Raw genomic sequence first — 16,481 nt, forward strand, 5'->3', positions numbered from 1 at the left:
AACGGGCTCTCTTGCTTGCTCCATCCTTTTCTTAGTGATGGGCTTCTCTTCCTCAATGGGAATGTCTCCTTCTATGAAAGCTCCAGCTGAGTAACATAGATGGCAAATAAGATGAGGAAAAGCTAGCCTTGCCCCAGGAGAGGGCTTTTCGACTATTTTGTAGAATTCAAGGGAGATGACTTCATGAACTTCTACTTCCTCTCCAATCATGATGCTATGAATCATGATGGCCCGATCCACAGTAACTTCAGATCGGTTGCTAGTGGGGATGATGGAGCGTTGGATGAATTCCAACCATCCTCTAGCCACAGGCTTGAGGTCCAGTCTTCTTAATTGAACCGGCTTGCCTTTGGAGTCAATCTTCCATTGAGCTCCTTCCACACATATGTCCATGAGGACTTGGTCCAACCTTTGATTAAAGTTGACCTTTCTAGTGTAGGGGCGTGCATCTCCTTGCATCATAGGCAAGTTAAACGCCAACCTCACATTTTCCGGACTAAAATCTAAGTATTTCTCCCGAACCATTGTAATATAATTCTTTGGGTTTGGGTTCTTACTTTGATCATGGTTCCTAGTGATCCATGCATTGGCATAGAACTCTTGAACCATTAGGATGCCGACTTGTTGGATGGGGTTTGTTAGAACTTCCCAACCTCTTCTTTGGATTTCATGTCGGATCTCCCGATACTCATTCTTCTTGAACTTGAAAGGGACCTCGGGGATCACCTTCTTCTTGACCACAACATTATAGAAGTGGTCTTGATGAGCTTTGGAGATGGATCTTTCCATCTCCCATGACTCGAAGTGGAAGCTTTTGTCTTCCCTTTCCCTTTTCTAGAGGATTCTCCGGTCTTGGGTGCCATCAATGGTAATGGAAAAACAAAAAAGCTTATGCTTTTACCACACCAAACTTAGAATATTGCTCGCCCTCGAGCAAGAGAAGAAAGAATAGATGAAGAAGAAGAAGAAAATATGGAGGAGAGGGGGGAGGGGTGTATTCGGCCAAGAAGGGGAAGAGAGGGTTGTGTTGTGTGAAAATGAAGAAGAATAGAGGGCTTTATATAGGGAAGGGAGGGGGGGTAAGGTTCGGCCATAAGGGTGGGTTTTGGGTGGGAAATTGATTTTAAATTTTGAAGGTAGGTGGGTTTTATGAGGTAGGTTTATAGGGAAGAGTGGATGGATGTGAGTGGTGAAGTGGTTATAGGGAAGAGAGATTGAGGTGATTGGTGAAGAGTTTTGGGGAAGAGTGTTTATGGGATTGTGTGAAAGAGGGGTGAGAAGAAGTGAGTGGAGGTAGGTGGGGATCCTGTGGGGTCCACAGATCCTGAGGTGTTCAAGGATTTACAACCTTGCACCAAATTAGGCATGCAAAATGCCTTTGCACACAACTCTGGGCGTTCAGCGCCAGATTGGTGCTTGTTCTGGGCGTTGAACGCCCATTTGTTGCCCATTTCTGGCGTTGAACACCAGAACCATGCTTGTTTTGGGTGTTCAGCACCAGCTCTTCTCCGGGGTGCAATTCTGGCGTTCAAACGCCCAGATGCTGCCCATTTTGGGCGTTCAGTGCCAGAACCATGCTCTGTTCTAGCGTTGAACGCCAGCCAGATGCTTCTTCCTGGCGTTTAAACGCCAGTAAGGTCTTTCTCCAGGGTGTGATTTTTCTTCTGCTGTTTTTGATTCCGTTTTCAATTTTTATATTTATTTTGTGACTCCACATGATCATGAACCTAATAAAACATGAAAGAACAAGAAAAATAAAATTAGATAAATAAAAATTGGGTTGCCTCCCAACAAGCGCTTCTTTAATGTCAATAGCTTGACAGTGGGCTCTCATGGAGCCTCACAGATGTTCAGAGCATTGTTGAGACTTCCCAACACCAAACTTAGAGTTTGGATATGGGAGTTCAACACCAAACTTAGAGTTTGGTTGTGGCCTCCCAACACCAAACTTAGAGTTTGACTGTGGGGGCTCTGGTTGACTCTGTTTTGAGAGAAGCTTACTGTGCCTCTTTTCCATGTTTACAGAAGGGTAACCTTGAGTTGTAAACACAAGGGAGTCCTCATTCAATTGAAGGACTAATTCACCTCTGTCAACATCAATCACAGCTCTTGCTGTGGCTAGGAAATGTCTCCCAAGGATGATGGATTCATCCTCATCCTTCCCAGTATCAAGGATTATGAAATCAACAGGGATGTAAAGGCCTTCAACCTTTACTAACACGTCCTTTACTTGTCCATAAGCCTATTTTCTTGAATTGTCTGCCATCTCTAATGAGATTTTAGTAGCTTGCACCCCAAAGATTCGCAGTTTCTCTATTACAGAGAGGGGCATGAGGTTTATCCCTGAACCAAGGTCACACAGAGCCTTTTCAAAGATCATGTTGCCTATGGTACAAGGTATTACGAACTTTCCAGGATCCTGTTTCTTCTGAGGCAATGTCAGTTGATCCAGATCACTTAGTTCATTAGTGAACAAGGGGGGTTCATCTTCCCAAGACTCAATACCAAATAATTTGGCATTCAACTTCATGATTGCACCAAGAAACTTGGCAGCTTGCTCTTCAGTAACATCCTCATTCTCTTCAGAAGAGGAATACTCATCAGAGCTCATGAAGGGCATAAGGAGGTTTAATGGAATCTCTATGGTCTCTAGATGAGTCTCAGATTCCTTTGGTTCCTCAGAGGAAAACTCCTTATTGATCACTGGACGTCCCAGGAGGTCTTCCTCACTGGATTCATGTCCTCAACCTCCCTTACAAGTTCGGCCATGGTGGTTATGTCAATGGCCTTGCACTCTCCTTTTGGATTTTCTTCTGTATTGCTTGGGAGAGTACTAGGAGGGATTTCAGTGATCCTTTTACTCAGCTGGCCCACTTGTGCTTCCAAATTTCTAATGGAGGATCTTGTTTCATTCATGAAACTCACAGTGGCCTTAGATAGATCAGAGACTAAATTTGCTAAGCTAGATGGATTCTGCTCAGAATTCTCTGTCTGTTGCTGAGTGGATGATGGAAAAGGTTTACTATTGTTAAACCTATTTCTTCCACCATTATTAAAGCCTTGTTGAGGCTTTTGTTGATCCTTCCATGAGAAATTTGGATGATTTCTCCATGATGGATTATAGGTGTTTCCATAAGGTTCACCCATATAATTTACCTCTGCTATTGCAGGGTTCTCAGGATCAAAGGTCTCTTCTTCAGAAGGCGTCTCTTGAGTACTGTTGGATGCAGCTTGCATTCCATTCAGACTTTGAGAAATCATATTGACTTGTTGGGTCAATAATTTGTTCTGAGCCAATATGGCATTCAGAGTATCAATTTCAAGAACTCCCTTTTTCATAGGCGTCCCATTACTCACAGGATTTCTCTCAGAAGTGTACATGAACTGGTTATTAGCAACCATGTCAATGAGTTCTTGAGCTTCTGTAGGCATTTTCTTTAGGTGAATGGATCTACCTGCAGAAGTATCCAATGACATTTTAGCCAATTTAGATAGACCATCATAGAATATATCTAGGATGGTCCATTCTGAAAGCATGTCAGAATGACACTTTCTGGTCAGTCCTTTGTATCTCTCCCAAGCTTCATAGAGAGATTCACCTTCTTTCTGTCTGAAGGTCTGAACATCCACTCTAAGTTTACTCAGCTTTTGAGGAGGAAAGAACTTGGCTAAGAAAGCCTTGACCAGCTTATCCCAAGAGTTCAGGCTATCCTTAGGTTGAAAGTCCAACCATACTCTAGCTCTGTCTCTTACGGCAAAAGGGAAAAGCATGAGCCTGTAGACTTCAGGATCTACTCCATTAGTCTTAACAGTATCACATATCTGCAAGAATTCAGTTAAGATCTGAAAAGGATCTTCAGATGGAAGTCCATGAAACTTGCAGTTCTGCTGCATCAGAGAAACTAATTGAGGTTTCAGCTCAAAATTGTTTGCTCCAATGGCAGGAATGGAGATGCTTCTTCCATGTAAATTGGAATTAGGTGCAGTAAAGTCACCAAGCATCCTCTTTGCATTATTATTATTTTCGGTTGCCATCTCCTCTTCCTGTTCGAAAATTTCTGAAAGGTGCTTGCTGGATTGTTGTAATTTAGCTTCTCTTAGTTTCCTCTTCAGAGTCCTTTCAGGTTCTGGATCTGCTTCAACAAGAATGTTCTTGTCCTTGCTCCTGCTCATATGAAAAAGAGGGACAAAAAAATAATAATAATAGGGGTCCTTTTTACCACAGTATAGAGGTCCCTGTGTGAGTAGAAGAAAAGAAGAAGAAAAAAATTCGAACACAGATGGAAGAGGGGGTTCGAATTTGGGTGAGATGAAGTGTTAGTAGATGAATAAATAAACAGAAGGAGATGAGAGAGAAGGAGAATTTTCGAAAATTATTTTTGAAAAAGTGTTAGTGATTTTCAAAAATAGTTTTTGAAAAAGGTTAGTAATTTTTCGAAAATTAAAATAATTAGTTAATTAAAAAGAAATTTTGAAAAGGAGGGAAGATATTTTCGAAAATTAGAGAGAGAGAGTTAGTTAGGTAGTTTTGAAAAAGATAAGAGACAAACAAAAAGTTAGTTAGTTAGTTGAAACAAATTTGAAAATCAATTTTGAAAAGATAAGAAGATAAGAAGTTAGAAAGGATATTTTAAAATCAAATTTTGAAAAAGATAAGATAAAGAGATATTTTTGAAAATATATGATTGAAATTAGTTTTGAAAAAGATTTGATTTTTAAAATCACAATTAATGACTTGATTCACAAGAAATCACAAGATATGATTCTAGAACTCAAAGTTTGAATCTTTCTTAACAAGCAAGTAACAAACTTGAAATTTTTGAATCAAAACATTAATTGATGATGTTATTTTCGAAAATTAGGAGATAAAGATAAGAAAAAGATTTTTGAAAAAATTTTTTAAAATTTTCGAAAATAAATAAGAAAAATGAAAAAGATTTGATTTTTGAAAAAGATTTTGAAAAAGATAAGATTTTTAAATTGAAAATTTGATTTGACTCATAAACACAACTAGATTTTAAAAAGTTTTGAAAAAGTCAACTCAAATTTTCGAAATTTATGAGTGAAAAAGGGAAAGATATTTTTTTTTATTTTTGAATTTTTAATGATGAGAGAGAAAAATATGAAAATGATGCAATGCATGAAAATTTTGGATCAAAGTATGTGATGAATGCAAGAACACTATGAATGTCAAGATGAACACCAAGAACACTTTGAATGTCAACATGAACATCAAGAACATATTTTTGAAAAATTTTTAATGCAAAGAAAACATGCAAGACACCAAACTTAAAAATTTTTCATGTATAGACACTATGAATGCAAGAATGCATATGAAAAACAAGAAAAGACACAAAACATGAAAACATCAAGATCAAACAAGAAGACTTACCAAGAACAACTTGAAGATCATGAAGAACACTATGAATGCATGAATTTTTTCAAAAATGCAAGATGAATATGCAATTGACACCAAACTTTCAACTTGACTCAAGACTCAAACAAGAAACATGAAATATTTTTTATTTTTATGATTTTTTTTATTTTTTTGGATTTTTGTATATTTTTTTCGTAAAAAAACATATAGGAAAAAGAAAATAAGGATTTCAAAACTTTTTAATATGAATTCCAGGAATCTTGTATTCTTAGTCTAAAGCTCCAATCCGAGGGTTAGGCATGGCTTAATAGCCAGCCAAGCTTTAGTATGTAATTACATGCATTGAAGTGATTAGTTGAATCCTCAGTCCAAAGGAATTTGGACATGGCTTGACAGCCAGCCAGGATTCAACAAATCATCATGAAACACTAGAATTCATTCTTAAAAATTCTGAAGAAAAATATATATATATTTTTTTGAAAACATATTTTTTTTTTCGAAAACAGATGAGAAATTTTTGAAAGGTTTTTGAAAAATTTTTGAAAATAAAACAAAAAGAAAATTACCTAATCTGAGCAACAAGATGAACCGTCAGTTGTTCAAACTCGAACAATTCCCGGCAACGGTGCCAAAAACTTGGTGCACGAAATTGTGATCTCAGGCAATGGCGCCAGAAACTCTGTACGCACGTCTTAATAAATCGTTTTTTATTCATAACTTTCGATACAACTAACCAGCAAGTGCACTGGGTCGTCCAAGTAATAAACCTTACGTGAGTAAGGGTCGATCCCACGGAGATTGTTGGTATGAAGCAAGCTATGGTCATCTTGTAAATCTCAGTCAGGTGGATATAAAATAGTTATGGAGTTTTCGAACATAAATAATAAATAGATAGAAAATAAGGATAGAAACACTTATGTATATCATTGGTGAGAATTTCAGATAAGTGTATAGAGATGCTTTCGTTCCTCTGAACCTCTGCTTTCCTGCTGTCTTCATCCAATCAGTCTTACTCCTTTCCATGGCTGGCTTTATGTAAGGACATCACCATTGTCAATGGCTACTTTTTATCCTCTCTGGAAAATGGTCCAATGCGCTGTCACTACATGGCTAATCGTCTGGAGGCATCACCCTTGTCAATGGCTGCATCCCATCCTCTTGTGAAAATGGTCCAAATGCTCTGTCACAGCACGGCTAATCATCTGAGGTTCTCGATCATACTGGAATAGGATTCACCCTCCTTTTGCGTCTGTCACCACGCCCAGCACTCGCGAGTTTGAAGTTCGTCACAGTCATTCAATCCCAGAGTCCTACTCGAAATACCACAAACAAAGTTTAGACTTTCCGGACTCTCATGAATGCCGCCATCAATCTAGCTTATTCCACGAAGATTCTGATTAAGAGATCTAAGAGATACTCATTCAATCTAAGGTGGAACGGAAGTGGTTGTCAGGCACGTGTTCCTGGGGGAATGATGATGATTGTCACGTTCATCACATTCAAGTTGAAGTGCGAATGAATATCTTAGAAGCAGAATAAGTTGAATTGAATAGAAAAATAGTAGTACTTTGCATTAATCTTTGAGGAACAGCAGAGCTCCACACCTTAATCTATGGAGTGCAGAAACTCTACCGTATGAAAATACATAAGTGATAATGGTTCAGGCATGGCCGAATGGCCAGCCCCCATGAAAGTCTAAGATAGCATAAAACTGATCAAAGATGATCAAAAGATGATCAAAAGATGTCTAATACAATAGTAAAAAGTCCTATTTATACTAAACTAGTTACTAGGGTTTACAGAAGTAAGTAATTGATGCATAAATCCACTTCCGGGGCCTACTTGGTGTGTGCTTGGGCTGAGCTTGAATGTCACACGTGTAGAGGTCAATCTTGGAGTTGAACGCCAGTTTGTAACGTATTTCTGGCGTTCAACTCTGGCTTGTGACGTGTTTCTAACGTTTAACTCCAGACAGCAGTGTAGAACTGGTGTTCAACGCCCTTTTACGTCATCTAAACTCGGCCAAAGTATGGATTATTATATATTGCTGGAAAGCCCTGGATGTCTACTTTTCAACGCAATTAGAACCGCACCATTTTGAGTTCTGTATCTCCAGAAAATCCACTTTGAATGCAGGGAGGTCAGAATCCAACAGCATCAGCAGTCCTTCTTCAACCTCTGAATCTGATTTTTGCTCAAGTCCCTCAATTTCAGCCAGAAAATACTTGAAATCACAGAAAAACACACAAACTCATAGTAAAGTCCAAAAATGTGAATTTAATATAAAAACTAATGAAAACATCCCTAAAAGTAACCAGATTCTACTAAAAACATACTAAAAATAGTGCCAAAAAGCGTATAAATTATTCGCTCATCAGTACACCTCTGAGAGGAATCCGATAAACCTTGGGGTATCTTAAAAGAAACGAGTTCTTGAAGTTGATACTCTGAATGCCATATTAGCTCAGAACAAGATCTTGACCCAGCAAGTCAATATGATCTCTCAGCATTTAACTGGAATGCAAACTACAGCTGGCAGTACTCTGGAAGCTTCTTCTGAAGTAGAAGCTTATGATCCTAATCAACCCACCATGGAGGAGGTGAATTACATGGGAGAACCCTATGAAAACACCTACAATCCTTCATGGAGGAATCATCCTAACCTTTGATGGAAGGATCAACAAAAGCCTCAGCAAGTCTTCAATAATAATCAAGGAGGAAGGAACCAGAATAGGTTCAACAACAGACCACCATTCCCATCTACTCAAGGGAATCTGGAGACTCCTAAGCAGAACCTTTCTGACTTAGCCATTCTATTCTCCAGCCTTTCTAAGATCACTCATAGTTTTATAACTGAAACAAGGTCCTCCATTAGAAATTTGGAGATTCAAGTTGGTCAACTGAGCAAGAGGATCCCTGAGACTCCTCCTGACACTCTTCCTGGTAACCCTGAAGTAAACCCAAGAAAAGAGTGCAAGGCCATCACCACTGAGGCAGAGGCCGAATCTGGAGAGAATGGGAAGGCATTGAACGCTAGTGAGGAAGATCTCACTGGGCGTTCAACACTCAAAATGGATGAGTTCCTGCCGCTGAACGCCAGTGAGGAAGCCCTCACTGGGCATTCAACGCCCATCTTGGCAGCAGAGTTGGCGTTGAACGCCAGCCAGGGAACACTAGCTGGGTTTCAACGCCCAAACAAACAGTAAGCCTGGCACTGAACGCCAGTAAGGAACCCTTCACTGGGCGTTCAACGCCCAACCAGACAGGGAAGCTGGCATTGAACACCAGCTAGGACATCTCTGCTGGGCGTTCATCGTACACAATGGTAAGGGAACTGGCGTTTAACACCAGTAAAGGTGCACAGCATGGGCGTTTGGTGCACAAAATTACAATCACACTTTTGCAATTCCGCACAACTAACCAGCAAGTGCACTGGGTCGTCGAAGTAATACCTTATTTGAGTAAGGGTCGATCCCACGGAGATTGTCGGCTTGAAGCAAGCTATGGTTATTTTATAACTCTTAGTTAGGAAATTAGAAATGATTATCAGTTTGAATCGCGGAAAATAAAAGAGCATGAAATAAATACTTGTTATGAAGTAATGGAGAATATGTTGGAGTTTTAGAGATGCTTTGTCTTCTGAATCTCTGCTTCCCTACTGTCATCTTCTTCACGCATGCAAGGCTCCTTCCATGGCAAGCTGTATGTTGGTGGATCACCGTTGTCAATGGCTACCATCCGTCCTCTTAATGAAAAAGGTCCATGTACATGGCTAATCATCTGTTGGTTCTTACTTGTGATGGAATAGGATCTATTGATCCTTTTGCGTCTGTCACTACGCCCAATACTTGTGAGTTTGAAGCTCGTCACAGTCATCCCTTCCCAGATCCTACTCAGAATATGATGAGCGGATAATTTATATGCTTTTTGGCATTGTTTTTAGTATGTTTTTAGTAGGATCTAGTTACTTTTAGGGATGTTTTCATTAGTTTTTATGTTAAATTCACATTTCTGGACTTTACTATGAGTTTGTGTGTTTTTCTGTGATTTCAGGTATTTTCTGGCTGAAATTGAGGGACTTGAGCAAAAATCAGATTCAGAGGTAGAAGAAGGACTGCTGATGTTGTTGGATTCTGACCTCCCTGCACTCAAAGTGGATTTTCTGGAGCTACAGAACTCAAAATGGCGCGCTTCTAATTGCGTTGGAAAGTAGACATCCAGGGCTTTCCAGCAATATATAATAGTCTATACTTTGGCCGAGTTTAGACGACGCAAAAGGGCGTTGAACACCAGTTCTACGCTGCAGTCTGGAGTTAAACGCCAGAAACACGTTACAAACTGGCATTCAACTCCAAGAATGACCTCTCCACGTGTAAACTTCAAGCTCAGTCCAAGCACACACCAAGTGGGCCCCGAAAGTGGATTTATGCATCAATTACTTACTTCTGTAAATCCTAGTAACTAGTTTAGTATAAATAGGATTTTTTACTATTGTATTAAGGATCTTTGATCAGTTTTATGCTATCTTAGACTTTCATGGGGGCTGGCCATTCGGCCATGCCTGGACCATTATCACTTATGTATTTTCAAATGGTAGAGTTTCTGCACTCCATAGATTAAGGTGTGGAGCTCTGCTGTTCCTCATGATTTAATGCAAAGTACTACTATTTTCTATTCAATTCAACTTATTCCGCTTCTAAGATATCCATTCGCATCCAAGAACATGATGAATGTGATGATTATGTGATTCTCATCATCATTCTCACTTATGAACACGTTCCTGACAAACACTTCCGTTCTACCTTAGATTGAATGGATATCTCTTGGATATCTAATACAGGGGACCGAGTCCGAGATATTAGTGTCTTCGTGGTATAAGTTAGAACCCATGGATGGCCATTCCTGAGATCTGGAAAGTCTAAACCTTGTCTGTGGTATTCCGAGTAGGATCTGGGAAGGGATGGCTGTGACGAGCTTCAAACTCGCGAGTGCTGGGCGTAGTGACAGACGCAAAAGGATAGTAAATCCTATTCCAGTATGATCGAGAACCGACAGATGATTATCTATGTAGTGACAGCGCATTGGACCATTTTCACAGGACGATGGGATGTAGCCATTGACAACGGTGATACCCTACATAAAGCTTGCCATGGAAAGGAGTAGGATTGATTGGATGAAGATAGCAGGAAAGCAGAGATCAGAGGAACGAAAGCATCTCTATACGCTTATCTGAAATTCTCACCAATGAATTACATAAGTACCACTATTCTATTTTATATTTTATTTATTTTCATCCACTATAATTTCTTAATACAATTTAATCCGCTTGACTGAGATTTACAAGGTGACCATAGCTTGCTTCAAGCCGACAATCTCCGTGGGATCGACCGTTACTCACATAAGGTATTACTTGGACGACCCAGTGCACTTGCTGGTTAGTTGTACGAAGTTGTGAAACAGATATAAGATCATGAACGTGCGTGTTGAGTTTTTAGCACCGTTATCAAGGAATGGAATGATCACAATTTCGCACACCAAGTTTTTGGCGCCGTTGCTGGGGAGAGAATGAACAACAAATTTTACAACCTCAGAGTAACAATTTCGCATACCAAGTTTTTGGCGCCGTTGCCGGGGATTGTTCGAGTTTGGACAACTGACGGTCCATCTTGTTGCTCAGATTAGGTAATTTTCTTTTTGTTTTATTTTCAAAAATTTTTCAAAAATCTTTCAAAAATTTCTCATCTGTTTTTAAGAATGAATTCTAGTGTTTCATGAAGCATGTTGAAGCCTGGCTGACTGTAAAGCCATGTCTAATTCTTTTGGACTGTGACTTCCAACCATCAGCATAGAGGCAAGTTAATTGGAATATCAGCTGTTGCATGCCTGATTTATATCCTAAAGCTGGCTAGCTATTAAGCCATGCCCAACCCTTGGATTGGAGCTTTAGGCCAATATTGAAAGATTCCTGGAATTCTTATTGAAAATTTTGAATTTCTTATTTTCTTTTTCCTATATGTTTTTCGAAAAAAAATTTAAAAGAAAATACAAAAAAATCATAAAATAAAAAAAAATCAAAAATATTTTGTGTTTCTTGTTTGAGTCTTGAGTCAATTTTTAAGTTTGGTGTCAATTGCATTTTTTCTAAAAAATTTTATGCATTTTTCGAAAATTCATGCATTCATAGTGTTCTTCATGATCTTCGAGTTGTTCTTGGCCAGTCTTCTTGTTTGATCTTCATATTTTCTTGTTTTGTGTCTTTTCTTGTTTTTCATACGCATTCTTGCATTCATAGTGTCTATACATGAAAAATTTCTAAGTTTGGTGTCTTGCATGTTTTCTTTTCTTGAAAATTTTTCAAAAATAAGTTTTTGATGTTCATCTTGACATTCAAAGTGTTCTTGGTGTTCATCTTGACATTCATGGTGTTCTTGCATGCATCACATCTTTAGATCCAAAATTTTGCATGCATTGCATCGTTTTCATGTTTTTCTCTTTCATCATTAAAAATTCAAAATTCAAAAAATATCTTTCCCTTTTTCACTCATAAATTTCAAAAATCTGGATTGACTTTTTCAAAAATTTTTAAAAATCTAGTTGTTTTTATGAGTCAAATCAAATTTTCAATTTAAAAATCTTATCTTTTTCAAAATCTTTTTCAAAAATAAAATCTTTTTCATTTCTCTTATTTATTTTAGAAAATTTTAAAAATATTTTTCAAAAATATTTTTCTTAATTTTATTTCATAATTTCGAAAATATCATCAAAAATTAATGTTTTGATTCAAAAATTTCAAGTTTGTTACTTACTTGTTAAGAAAGATTCAAACTTTATGTTCTAAAATCATATCTTGTGATTTCTTGTGAATCAAGTCATTAATTGTGATTTTAAAAATTAAATCTTTTTCAAAACTAATTTCAATCATATCTTTTCAAAAATATCTTTTTATCTTATCTTTTTTTTCATATCTTTTTAATCATATCTTTTTAAAACATATCTTTTTCAAAAATTTGATTTTAAAATATCTTTTCTAACTTCTTATCTTCTTATCTTTTCAAAATTGATTTTCAAATTTGTTTCAACTAACTAATTAACTTTTTGTTTGTTTCTTATCTCTTTCAAAACTACCTAACTAACTAACCCTCTCTAATTTTTGAAAATACCTCCCTCTTTTTCAAAAATTCTTTTTAATTAATTAATTGTTTAAATTTTAATTTTAATTTCAATTTTCCTTTAATTTTCGAAAATCATTAACTATTTTTCAAAATCAATTTTCGAAATTTCCTCTCCTTCATCTCTTTCTATTTATTTATTCATCTACTAACACTTCTCTTCACCAAAAAAAAATTTGAACCCCTTCTTCCCCTCTGAGTTCGAATTCTTCTCTTCTACATTCTTATTTTTCTTTTCTTCTACTCACCCAAAGGAATCTCTATACTGTGATATAGAGGATTCCATATTTTCTTTGTTATTCCCTTTTTTGTCATATGAGCAGAAGCAAGGACAAGAACATTCTTGTTGAAGCAGATCCTGAACCTGAAAGGACTCTGAAAAGGAAACTAAGAGAAGCTAAAATACAACAATCCAGAGACAACCTTACAGGAATTTTCGAACAAGAAGAGGAGATGGAAGCCGAAAATAATAATAATGCAAGGAGGATGCTTGGTGACTTTATTGCACCTAATTCCAATTTACATGGAAAAAGCAACTCCATCCCTACCATTAGAGCAAATAACTTTGAGCTGAAACCTCAATTAGTATCTCTGATGCAACAAAACTGCAAGTTTCATGGACTTCCATCTGAAGATCCCTTTCAGTTCTTAACTGAATTCTTGCAGATATGTGATACTGTTAATACTAATGGAGTAGATCCTGAAGTCTACAGGCTCATGCTTTTCCCTTTTGCTTCAACCTAAGGATAGCCTGAACTCTTGGGATAAGCTGGTCAAGGCTTTTTTAGCCAAGTTCTTTCCTCCTCAAAAGCTGAGTAAGCTTAGAGTGGATGTTCAAACCTTCAGACAGAAAGAAGGTGAATCCCTCTATGAAGCTTAGGAGAGATACAAGGAACAGACCAAAAAGTGTCCTTCTGACATGCTTTTAGAATGGACCATCCTGGATATATTCTATGATGGTCTGTCTGAATTAGCTAAGATGTCATTGGATACTTCTGCAGGTGGATCCATTCACCTAAAGAAAACACCTGCAGAAGCTCAAAAAACTCATTGACATGGTTGCTAACAACCAGTTTATGTACACTTCTGAGAGGAATCCTGTGAGTAATGGGACGCCTCAGAAGAAGGGAGTTCTTGAAATCGATACTCTGAATGCCATATTGACTCAGAATAAAATATTGACTCAGCAAGTCAATATAATTTCTTAGAGTCTGAATGGAATGCAAGCTGCATCCAACAGTACTCAAGAGGCATCTTCTGAAGAAGAAGCTTATGATCCTGAGAATTCTGCAATTGCAGAGGTGAACTACATGGGTGAACCATATGGAAACACCTATAACCCTTCATGGAGAAATCATCCAAATCTCTCATGGAAGGATCAACAAAAGCCTCAACAAGGCTTTAATAATGGTGGAAGAAACAGGTTTAGCAATAGCAAGCCTTTTCCATCATCCACTCAGCAACAGACAGAGAACTCTGAAAAAAGTACCTCTAATTTAGCAAACTTAGTCTCTGATCTATCTAAGGCCACTCTGAGTTTCATGAATGAAACAAGGTCCTCCATTAGAAATTTGGAGGCACAAGTGGGCCAGCTGAGTAAGAAGATCACTGAAATCCCTCCTAGTGCTCTCCCAAGCAATACAGAAGAAAATCCAAAAGGAGAGTGCAAGGCCATTAACATAGTCAACATGGCCGAACCTAGAGAGGAAGGGGAGGACGTGAATCCCAAGGAGGAAGACCTCCTGGGACGTCCAGTGATCAACAAGGAATTTCCCTTTGAGGAACCAAAGGACCCTGAGGCTCATCTAGAGACCATAGAGATTCCATTAAACCTCCTTACACCCTTCATGAGCTCTGATGAGTATTCCTCTTCAAAAGAGAATGAGGATGTTACTAAAGAGCAAGTTGCCATGTTCCTTGGTGCAATCATGAAGCTGAATGCCAATTTATTTGGTAATGAGACTTGGGGAGATGAACCTCCCCTGTTCACCAATGAACTAAATGCATTGGATCAACTGAGATTGCCTCAGAAGAAACAGGATCCTGGAAAGTTCCTAATACCTTGTACCATAGGCACCATGACCTTTGAGAAGGCTCTATGTGACCTTGGGTCAGGAATAAACCTCATGTCACTCTCTGTAATAGAGAAACTGGGAATCTTTAAGGTACAAGCTGCTAAAATCTTATTAGAGATGGCAGACAATTCCAGAAAACAGGCTTATGGACAAGTAGAGGACATATTAGTAAAGGTTGAAGGCCTTTACATCCCTGCTGATTTCATAATCCTAGATACTGGGAAGGATGAGGATGAATCCATCATCCTTGGAAGACCCTTCCTAGCCACAACAAGAGCTGTGATTGATGTTAACAGAGGTGAACTAGTCCTTCAATTGAATGAGGACTCCCTTGAGTTTAAAACTCAAGGACATCCTTTTGTAAACATGGAAAAGAGGCATAGTAAGCTTCTCTCAAAACAGAGTCAACCAGAGCCCCCACAGTCAAACTCTAAGTTTGGTGTTTTGAGGCCACAACCAAACTCTAAGTTTGGTGTTGAACTCCCATATCCAAACTCTAAGTTTGGTGTTGGGGAGTCTCAACAATACTCTGAACATCTGTGAGGCTCCATGAGAGCCCATTGTCAAGCTATTGACATTAAAGAAGCACTTGTTGGGAGGCAACCCAATTTTTATTTATCTAATTTTATTTTTATTTTTGTTGTTCTTTCATGTTTTATTAGGTTCATAATCATGTGGAGTCACAAAATAAATACAAAAATTAAAAACAGAAACAAAAACAGCAGAAGAAAAATCACACCCTGGAGGAAGGACTTACTGGCGTTTAAACGCCAGTAAGGAGCATCTGGCTGGCGTTCAACGCCAGAACAGAGCATGGATCTGGCGTTGAATGCCCAAAACAAGCAGCATCCTGGCGTTCAGACGCCAGGAATGCACACTGAGGAAAGCTAGTGCTGAACACCAAAAACAAGCATGAAGCTGGCGTTCAACGCCAGAAACATGCTGCAGATGGGCGCTGAACGCCCAGAACAAGCATCAATTTGGCGTTTAAACGCCAGAATTGCATGCAAAGGCATTTTACATGCCTAATTGGTACAGGGATGCAATTCCTTGACACCTCAGGATCTGTGGACCCCACAGGATCCCCACTTACCTCTACTCATACTTTTCCCTCTTCTCAATGTTCATCCTCTCTTCCCAATAAACACCCTTCCCCAAAACCCTTCACCAATCACCTCAAGCTCTCTTCCCTATTACCTATTCACCACTCACATCCACCCACTCTTCCCCATAAACCTACTTCATACACCCCACCTACCTTCAAAATTCAAAATCACTTTCCCACCCAAACCCACCCTAAATGGCCGAACCTAACCCCTCTCCCTTCACTATATACACCCCTCCATTCTTCTTCAATTTCACACAACACAACACCCTCCTCCTCTTCTTGGCCGAATCATATCTCTCTCTCTCTCTCCTCTATTTCTTCTTCTTCTTCATCTATTCTTTCTTTTCTTTCTCGAGGGCGAGCAATATTCTAAGTTTGGTGTGGTAAAAGTATAAAGCTTTTTGTTTTTCCATTACCATGGCACCTAAGACCGGAGAATCCTCTAGAAAAGGGAAAGGGAAGACAAAAGCTTCCACCTCCGAGTCATGGGAGATGGAAAGATTCATCTCCAAAGCCCATCAAGACCACTTCTATGATATTGTGGCCAAGAAGAAGGTGATCCCCGAGGTTCCTTTCAAACTCAAGAGAAATGAGTATCCGGAAATCCGACACGAAATCCAAAGAAGAGGTTGGGAAGTTCTAACAAAACCCATCCAACAAGTCAGAATTCTAATGGTTCAAGAGTTCTATGCTAATGCATGGATCACTAGGAACCATGATCAAAGTAAGAACCTGAACCCAAAGAATTATCT

The 16,481-nt window shown here is 38.6% G+C and overlaps 1 non-coding gene across 1 annotated transcript; it reads right to left on the reverse strand.

The window, feature by feature from the left end:
- Positions 1-13,363: 13,363 nt before the first annotated feature.
- Positions 13,364-13,471, reverse strand: LOC148565198 (small nucleolar RNA R71). Its single transcript, XR_015885368.1, has one exon. It is a non-coding gene; the product is annotated as a small nucleolar RNA R71 (small nucleolar RNA).
- Between the last annotated feature and the right edge of the window lie 3,010 nt (positions 13,472-16,481).

The sequence above is a fragment of the Arachis ipaensis genome, chromosome B5 (assembly GCF_059453495.1).
Source record: "Arachis ipaensis isolate K30076 ecotype BB chromosome B5, ASM5945349v1, whole genome shotgun sequence".
Lineage (NCBI taxonomy): Eukaryota > Viridiplantae > Streptophyta > Magnoliopsida > Fabales > Fabaceae > Arachis > Arachis ipaensis.